The sequence below is a fragment of the Trachemys scripta genome, chromosome 1 (assembly GCF_013100865.1).
Source record: "Trachemys scripta elegans isolate TJP31775 chromosome 1, CAS_Tse_1.0, whole genome shotgun sequence".
Taxonomy (NCBI): domain Eukaryota; kingdom Metazoa; phylum Chordata; order Testudines; family Emydidae; genus Trachemys; species Trachemys scripta.
The window spans coordinates 109,945,568-109,955,372 of record NC_048298.1 but is presented as its reverse complement, the minus strand read 5'-3'; the positions used below and the strand labels follow the sequence as shown (position 1 = coordinate 109,955,372).

General features: G+C 47.4%; 1 protein-coding gene across 4 annotated transcripts in view; it reads right to left on the bottom strand.

Annotated features, from left to right (window-relative positions):
* The window catches only part of BPGM (bisphosphoglycerate mutase), a 25,747-nt gene extending 24,879 nt beyond the window's left edge, over positions 1–868 (bottom strand). For all 4 annotated transcript variants that reach the window (XR_004647138.1, XM_034781783.1, XM_034781802.1 and 1 more), the window contains exon 1: positions 701–868. The gene's annotated coding sequence lies outside the window, so the exon portion shown is untranslated. The remainder of the gene's footprint in view (positions 1–700) is intronic.
* Positions 869–9,805: the final 8,937 nt, after the last annotated feature.

Below are 9,805 nucleotides of genomic sequence, written 5' to 3'. Positions count from 1 at the left end.
GAAAATGGGGGGGGGGGGGGGGGGGGGGGGGGGGTAATAGGAGCCTATATAAGAAAAAGACCCGAAAATCGGGACTGTCCCTATAAAATCGGGACATCTGGTCACCCTAAAAAAAAACCAAACAAACAGGGTAGTAACAGCCCTGGAGGAAATTAAATTGTCCCAAGTGGCTTTCATGCGGCTAGAGAGAGAGATTCATAGATTCTAGGACTGGAAGGGACCTCGAGAGGTCATCGAGTCCAGTCCCCTGCCCGCATGGCAGGACCAAATAGTGTCTAGACCATCCCTGATAGACATTTATCTAACCTAAGAGAGAGAGAGAGATCAGTAGCGCTAAGAATTACCATTTCTGTTCAGTGAGCCAGCGTATAGCCGACCTCAAATCCTAACTCACATCACAAGTCGGGAGAACCTAAACAAGCCATCCTCCCTCCCCGCAGGCTGGCGTCACCAACACACGCTTCGCCTGCATGCCGCATGGGGAGCCGGCTCGGGGCAAGCCGCTCGGACCACGAAGAGCCCAGGAATACGGAGGTGCATTGGCGGAGCTGGATGGGGGGGACGTTGCATTTGCACCAGCCTCGACTGTGCCAGCAGATCCCTCCTCTGCATGAGCCGTTCACCCCTCTGGGTTCACCAATGCAATCCCTCTCTAGCTGGCTGTGTTAATTAAATCTTCCCCCAATCAAAACAATTTTACCTGGCAGACAGCGAAGAGTTAAACCACCCAGCAATATCAATGCAGCGCCTTCCGGCAGCCTCACACACTAACAGGTTCAAACCGGCTCCCAGAGAGCTCCCGTGTGAGCGGGGTATTGAGCTGTCACTCATTAAATAGCCGGGCCGCTCCCTATCAGAGCCGGGCCTAGGGCTGGACTAGGTGACCTAATCGGTCTTTTCCGGCTCTAATTTCTGTGATGCTCTGGGAGAAAGAGAGTTTGATTGGCTGGTGGACCAGATAAACGTAATCGAAAGCCAATCGGATTTGGTTTACTGGCTGCTATGGGATCAAGCAGGGTTTTGTTTTCTGGGACGTGCTGCTGGCGGGAGCTCTGGGATCCCATTGTGAAAGCTCTGCTCTCGTGTGACGTGGGGAGTTGGGGTGATTGCCCACTCTGTGATGGAACCATTGCCACCCCCTCTCTCTGGACGCTGGTACACCAGCTGCCTGCCACATCCTGTCCCTCGGGCTGGCACAAAAGCGATTTCTGTAAAACACATTGTTTGCTTTTGGAATATGCCAAATTGCACCAGGAATCAGGAACTTTCCAAACTCTTTCCAAGATGAGGGTCGCTCGCTCCAAGCCCCCTGCCAAGGTGTCTATACACCCACCTGCAACGTTTGAAAGTAAACAGATTCAGCACACTACGCTCCCCATATTTTTCAAGAACCAAATGCAAAATCACTTCACATCTCTTTGTGTTGCCTCCTTCCTTGGTTAGGAGAAAGAGCTTTTGTTTACAGAGGAAGCCCAAGTAAGATTTCCCAGTTTCTTACCCTCTGCTCCCTGCAAGCATACTTACCCAGTACAAGGGGTTTATCACAGGCAAAGGGGGGATTTTTGTGGGGAATCCTTGGTAAAATATTGGCAACAAGTCACAGGTTTAAAAACACACACACACAGACACCCCTACTAAAGAGAAAGGAAGGATCAGCAGCAAAAAATATCCTCCTAGAACTAAGCGCCTGACACAAAAGCAGAAGGCAAAGAAGGGCATAGCATCAATAAATTACAGACATTACGTAGACCAGTGGTTTTGGGCTGAGAGCCAAAATATTATTTCAAAAGGATGAGGAGGCCACACTGAATATTTTAACTATTTATCCTATAGCCCCAATACAAAACTTGTCTTGCCTTATTAGCCTCTTAATATGACTTTTGGAGTTGTTTATCCCTCCACCCACCCACCCATTTGTTCATTTCCAGTTGAATCTTCAGTATTGCCAATCCCAAGAGTTCAAAAGCCATGAGTCAGACCCCCCCAAATGCATGAGATTGGCCCCAAAATGATGTGTTTTCTGGTCTGTCTTTTGGTTTTTGAACCCCACCGCCGCCCACTCCTAATGTGTGTGGGGCAGTCAGAGTTTTGACATCTCTCTCACATGGCCCCTGCTGCAGAAGCCCCAGCTAAAATCAACATGGGTTTGTATGAAATGCTGTTCGATGTCAAGCTTCCAGCTTCCCCCAAAACCCCAAAATTCAAAGTCATTCTGTGCCCCTCAGACTAGTAATTAATTGTGCACCCCACATCTGCCCCTACCTCTGCCCCTCCTACAGCTCCAGGGATTATCCCAACCCACCCCAGGGCTGGAGTTGCAGGGATGGATTGGAGAGGGAGGGAGGAGACCTACCCATTTTTCACAGGAGATGGGGGAAAATAGAGCCAAATACCCTGAGCTGCTGGGAACTTTTTTGCAATCTTCCTCTCCTGCTGTGAGAATGTATTGGGTACTCTCTCCACACAAACACACAGGCCCCTGCCCAGGGGAACAAGGACAGAGTGAAAGCTCTGAGGGCTTCCTGCAGCATCTCTAGTTGGCTGTTCTTGCCCAGGAAGCTCAGGCTAGGAATTGGGGAAGGCAGCAGAATAGGGGGAGTTTTCCCGAAGCAGAGCTCACATTTGCTTGAGGGCTGGAGCTTCTTGTCATGGGAGACTGGCTCCAACAGAGACCAAAATCTCCAGAATTGGCAACAGTGGTTTGGAATGTTACCAGTTACACCATCTTAGCTACGTTCATATCCATGAGGCACTGTTGATTCAGAATCAAACAAACAAACAAATGGAGCAGCTGGAGCAAGGAAGGAACAGCAGTGACGCTGGGAGGCTGTCAGGAGGAAGGAGGCACCATCTTCATCTCCATAGCAATAGTAGGCCTGATTCAAACACTGCCCATTAAAACCCGCAGGACACATTTTCCATTTGGAATCAAATGCACATTTTCTTCTTAAGACAGAAGCCTTTCAATGGCCACATTTTAAAGCCTCAAGAGCTGTAGGTTGGCTGTGCCTGTTGTAAACTAAGGACATAGAGGCACAAGAGAGATAAAAGTGACACTGGATTTGTCCCAGGCTAAATAAAAATATGTGAAACTGAAAAAGACAAAGTTCAGATTCCTAATGGTCAAAGCAGGGCAAGAAGCTGCAGAAAAAGATCTGGGGCCAGCCAAATAAAGGGGGTATGGGGACTAATGTGGGCTCAGAAGAAAAGATGGGTTTATTTTTGACATTTTTAAGGGCTAGATCCCCCACTGTGTCTGTGTAGCCGGGGGAGGGAGGGGAGTAAAGAGCATCTCCCCATTTTGGGTAGTCTGCCTAAGGACAGGGCAGAAATGCAGTCTCAGGGAAACACATGAATCATCCCCTAACTACTCCCTGGGGGTGCACAGCATTCCAAAGAGGCAGCGCCATAACCCCACCCTCCTCTTTCATGCCAGCCAGTGGAGTTGGCCAGCCTCCTTGAGATGGGGAGCATCGTATACCTCCTAAAGGGGCATTGCAGTGTGTTCATTCCCACTGTACACCGGGGAGCTCTGGGAGGCATTCTGTCTCTCTTGGGGAGAATGTTTCCAGTACTGCCAGTGGGGCAGGGCTACTTTGCACAGCCCCTAATGCAGGGTCATGTCTAAATGGCACAATCAAACCTTACCTTGCAATAAACAAACAAACAACCTGAAAGGAGAAAACAAATCATAACCCTTCCAGGGAACAACCCAATGAATGCAAATCAACACCAGCCTCTTCCCTCCTTGCATCTGGATGCTGATTAATGTGATTTACATCCCATAACTGCAATAAGGAGGTTTTTTAAAAAAAAAAGACATTACACCACCCAAATAAAAGCAACAGAATGTAGGCGTGGTGAGCAGACCCATTTATGCACATATCTAGGCCCTGATTTCAGTCAGTTCTACACGGGCTGAACCTTGGGCCTGGCAGTGGGGGCTCTATGGGGAACCCAAGTTTGCTCAGACAGATCCCTCTGCTGTATCAAAGCGTTAACACATGTCCTACTGCCAGTTAAAGATAGCAAGGAATGTATGCCAATGAAATATCCATGAGTATGAGCAGAGAAGTGATAGAAAGAGAACAGATCCAGCTCCTGGGTCCCAATCATCCCATCCTGTGCAAAAACCCACAAGACACAAATCAGGGGGAGGAAACCTCCACTAGAATCCTTCACTGAGATCACCTCCATATTTTCACATCACAAGTAGGGTTTTATACAAACCTTTCCTTGGAAAAGACATTGGGGCCCCATCCCCAAATCTGGCAAATGCCAGGGCATCTGTACAAATCCATGGGAGATGGGGGCCATCTGCCTGGAGTCCCTGTGCCTCAGCACCAATTCTGGCCTCCAGCAATCCCTTACCCCTTTGGCTCCAATGAAGCCATCGTACCCAGTACGCCCCCTTGTTTGGCTGGTTCCAAGAGTGGGAGCTGCTGGGAAAGGATACTAAAGCTTGCCCACCTAAAATTTTCTGACTAATTTCCATGCAACTGGAGGTAGTAAGATGTGCATTCTCCATACACCTCTTCAGCTACCCCACTTGAATCTCCATTAACCATGGAGAAGGATAGGGCCTCTGACAAAAGCCAAGCAGTTCTGAATCCATCTCAGAGAGGACAGTGGTACACATACATATTAGCACTTTGATTTTTAATATGGCAGTGCGCCTTTCAAGTTGCTCAGTTCACTTTGCAGGAAGAAATACACTAGAGGCTGGATGTATACACAAGAGGTTGTGTTTATACACTGTATGGGATATACTGCCACCATTGACTACATAAACAATTGAAAGCAACCATTATATGCCATATACAGTCATAATCTAAAACTAATTAGACATCAACTCATGCCATTAGCCAGGACCTACTCAGCCATTAAATATAACTGTTATCACTGCATATTACCAGCCTTTTTATCAGATAATTTCATTAACATAATAAAAATACTTCAATTTGAGTTTTACCTGCACAAGGATCTGGACTGTATTGCCATTCGTTACTCTTGCTCCACCCAGTTTCACTCAGTTGGTGGCCATTATCTCTCAGAACAGCTAGACTGTTCCACCCCCAGGTCTTCAAACTGGAACCTTTCCAGGACATAACAGCTTCTCTCACTTGGAATTTTTAGAGTAAAAATGATTTAGGAAAGTCCTTTTCTCATCAGATCATGTTTCATGCAGATACCGATGCAGTCATATTATAAATAAGAGTAGTAAGAGAAGAATGAAGAAGAGTAGAAACAGAAGGAAATAAAATTAGGAGGAAAATAGTAGAATAAGTGGTATATTGTTCACATTTGTCAAAATATTCATCATTCTCTGCTAATTTCTACCCCCTTGATATTTTCGGAACGCACTGTACCTAGATACCAAGCTATTTTTGACACAAGAACAGTCATCATTACAGAGTTTCCAATTTTAAAAGGGGCTTTCTTTGCCCAAATCCTGCCTCTGGGTGCATCTCATTCTGACATCTCTTGGATTTTTTTGCCACCATCTCCTGGTCTTCACTCCCAAATCCTCCACATCTCCCTCTTTCCTCAGGCACAGTTAAACACTCCCATCCTCCCTGTCACTCAGACCTGTGACCAAGGCATTCTCTTCAGGCTTGTCTACACAGCACCGTACTGTGTTGTGTGCCAGAGTGTGAATCTGCAGTTACTTTCCATGCAGTAACATCCTGTGTGGACATTGGTGCAGTGCACTGAAAGTCCTGGAATATGGCTTGGCATTCAAAGCTTTCAGGTAGTAGTAAGCCAGCCGCACTCTGGAACTTTCACTGCTCTGTCGCAGTGTCCACACAGGACATTGCTGCATGACAAGCTGGTGCACTGTAGATTCACACCCTAGCTTGCTGCGCCCCAACTCACTGTGTAGACAAGTCCTTTGACTCCATCTCTTGCTGGACTGCACATCCAAGCAGTGTTCCACATTTGGCAATTTTCCCTCAACATCTTTAAGACCCGGCCGTTTCTCTCTGCCCACACTGCTAAAACTCTCAACCAAGCCAATGTCATCTCCTCCTTGTTACTATAATCACCTATTATCCAGACTTCCTGACACCCCCTTCACTTCCCTCACCTCCACTGAAAATACTAGTGGCTAAGATCATCTCCCTGCCCCATCATTCTGATCTTATCCCCTTCCACTGGTTCCCCCTTCTCTCCCACATCCAATACAAGTTTCTTGCCCTTACCTTTAAGTCCCTGCACACCTTTGCACCTCCCTATTTATGCACTCTTGTATCTTATTACATCACCTCTCTGCCCCGCTAGTGATACCAGCCTAAATCACCCATTTGTTCATTTTTCTCACAAGCACCTTCATGATTTTCTTCCAGAACGCTGTTCCCAAACTAGACTAAAACATCCCCATCTTCTTCCAAACCCACTCATCCAGCTGAGCACACAGCTGACCTATGCAAATGCACCTCCTTTCTGTGGGCACAGATCCTCAGCTGGGGTATACTGTCATAGCACCAGGACCTGCCTCAGTTCTTCTGACTATTTGTTACATCCAAATATTAATTAAATTAATTATTAACTATTTTATTACCATAGCACTAAGGAACCCTGGTCATGGACCAAGACCCCATTGTGCCAGGCACTGTACAAACAGAACAAAAAGACAGTCCCTGCCCTGGGGAGCTTATAATCTCAATATTGGATGGATGGATGGATACTGACAGATAGGGAGGAGTATAAGGAAACAATTTATATTATAAGATTTCAGGTTTGTCACGCTGTGTGTCACTCTGAAGCCTAGAACGTCTGTTAAGTCAGCATGAAACGATGGGAGCAACTACAAGCATGGCTTTTTGTTCAGAATATCACCAGGTTCAATCATCACTGGGACTTGCAGTCTATTACTGTCCAATTTTTAAGTTCTCAGCCATTTTGACTTTACAAATGACACCAATGCAGCAGCATAGACATGTACTTATGCCAAGCCAAGAGTCCTAGACCATTGTGATATCAGAGGTAATGCAAGTAATTGCACCCTCACTCTACAGCTTATTTGCATGCTACAGCCAATGACACTGTCTGAGGGAGACTGCACAGCTGGTGAATTACAGGCTCAACTGCCATAGTTCTTTGAATCTACTCACACAACACTTTACAAATTGCACAAATTGTGACAGCACAGGCTCACAGCTACTAGTCAGACAATACTGGTCAGCAAGATAGGCAGTGGTCTCCGCACACCACCGGCTTTCCCATTGTCTTGCATTAGTTAGAGGGTATGCTCTTCAGGACAGGGACCATATTTCAGTCCGCGTTTGCAGAGTGCCTAGCACAGTGGGACTCTGATCATGCTGGTGTAATAAAATAACGATAACAAATGTGTTGTCAACAACTTTAACAGACTTGCTTTATGCCTCAAACAAAACAATACAATCAATCCATTCAGAAGGTAATAAAATATGCCAGATTGGGATGGGGTGCTCAGCCCACATAAGCCCTGAAGGGGTTAAAGTTGATAGGTGGACCCATTAGCCACCTCGGCTTCACCTGGAGGAGGAGCCAGGGAGTAATGAAGGTTAATTAAAGAGGAAGCAAACCTGGAAAGGAATAGGGGCCAGTATAAAGCCCACTGGCTGAGAGTAGAAGAGGGCTGCAGAGAGAGGCAGGCACAGTCACTGGCAGGGTAAAATAGGAAGCAGCCCAGGGATACAGCAGTAAGGGATAGGACTATGACAACCTTGACTGCTACCTGTAGGGTCTCTGGGCTGGAACCCAGTGTAGAGGACAGACCTGGGTTCCCCTAGCAGCCACTGGGGAAGCTGCACCATTAAGGCACAGTGAGAGGATAGCTGCCTGGGACAGTGGGTCCTGAGAGACAGAGGGTATGTCTACTTTACGAAATTAGGTCGATTTAATATAAGTCGATTTTTTTAGAAATCGATTTGATACAGACGATTGTGTGTCTCCCCACTTAAGACCATTAAGTCGGTGGAGTGCATCCCACAGTACAGGCTAGCATAGACTTTCGGAGCGTTGCACTGTGGGTAGCTATCCCACAGTTCCCGCAGTCTCCGCCACCCATTGGAATTCTGGGTTGAGCTCCCAATGCCTGATGGGGCAAAAACATTGTCGCGGGTGGTTCTGGGTACATGTCATCAGGCCCTCCTCTCCCCCCCCCCCCCGTGAAAGCAACAGCAAAAAATCGTTTCTCACCTTTTTTCCTGGGTTACCCGTGCGGACAACATACCACGGCAAGCATGGAGCCCGCTCAGCTCACCGTCACCATACGTCTCCTGGATGCTGCTGGCAGACGCAGTACTGCAGTGCTACACAGCAGCAGCTCCTTGCCTTTGCAAGTTAGCAAAGATGGTTAGCAGCTGTATTGTACCGTCTGCTGCTGTCTTCTGGTTCCTCCTGGCTGGCCTTGGTGAGGTCAGTCAGGGGTACCTGGACATAAATGGGAGTGACTCCAGGTCATTCCCTTCTTTAAGTTTTGTTTAATGGAGATTCAGTCCTGCCTGAAATATCAGGCAAGCCTACCAAAGAACCAGAGAGGCAAACGGCGGCTCCAGGTCAGAGTCCCAGACATCCCGCTTCTATGATGAGCTGCATGCCTTTCTAGGGGGTGCCCCTACAACTACCCCACCCCTGTGCTTTCCTCCTCCCCTACCCTCCCGGGCTACCTTGGCAGTTATCCCCCCATTTGTGTGATGAATTAATAAAGAATGCATGAATTTGAAACAATGACTTTATTGCCTCTGCAAGCGGAGATCAAAGCGGGGAGGAGAGGGTGGTTGGCTTACAGGGAAGTAGAGTGAACCCAGGGGTGGGTTTTCATCAAGGAGAAACAAACAGAACTGTCACACCATAACCTGGCTGTCATGAAACTAGTTTTCAAAGCTTCTCTGATGCGCAGCGTGCCCTGCTAACCACCCTAGTGTCTGGCTGCGCTTAATCATTTAGCCTTTTAGAACGGAGTTCTCATAGCACGGATTCCTCTCCCCATACAGCGATCAGATCCATTACCTCCCATTCGGTCCATGCTGGAGCTCTTTTGCGATTCTGGAACTCCATGGTCACCTGTGCTGATCAGCTCGCCACAGTGGCCAAACAGGAAATTAAATTCAAAAGTTCGCGGGGCTTTTCCCGTCTACCTGGCCAGTGCATCAGAGTTGAGAGTGCTGTCCAGAGCGGTCACAAGGGAGCACTCTGGGATAGCTCCCAGAGGCCAATAACATCGAATTGCATCCACACTACCCCAAATTCGACCCAGCAGGGTCGATTTCAGTGCTAATCCCCTTGTTGGGGAGGAGTACAGAAGTCAATTTTAAGAGCCTTTTAAGTCGATAAAAATGGCTTCGTCATGTGGACGGCTGCAGGGTTAAATCGATCTAACGCTGCTAAATTCGATCTTAACTCGTAGTGTAGACCAGGGCATAGATGCGCACACACCCCGGAAGGGGAAAAGTACAGTGACCTGGCCAGAGGGCCAAGCCACAAAGCAGGAAGAGTTGAGTCCTGAAACTCAAAGTCAGAGTGATGGAGTGCAACCACAGGAAGGGGCAGTGGCCTGGCAGAGCTAATCCCTACATGCAGCCAGTAGGAGGTGCACCGCCAGTGAGTGCAGCACCTTGTGACAACTGCTTTTTAAAAATTCATCTAAGTGTGAGGTTAAAATCAGGTCAATCTCAGTTGAAACAAAACAAAAAGCGAGTGAGTAAACTGTCAAACCAGCCCTGCATTTGTTAGCAGGATTGCAGCTCTAATATTTGTAGGCAACAATACAAATTTCATTGCATCATCTCCTCTACCAAACAGTAGACTAAGTAATAAA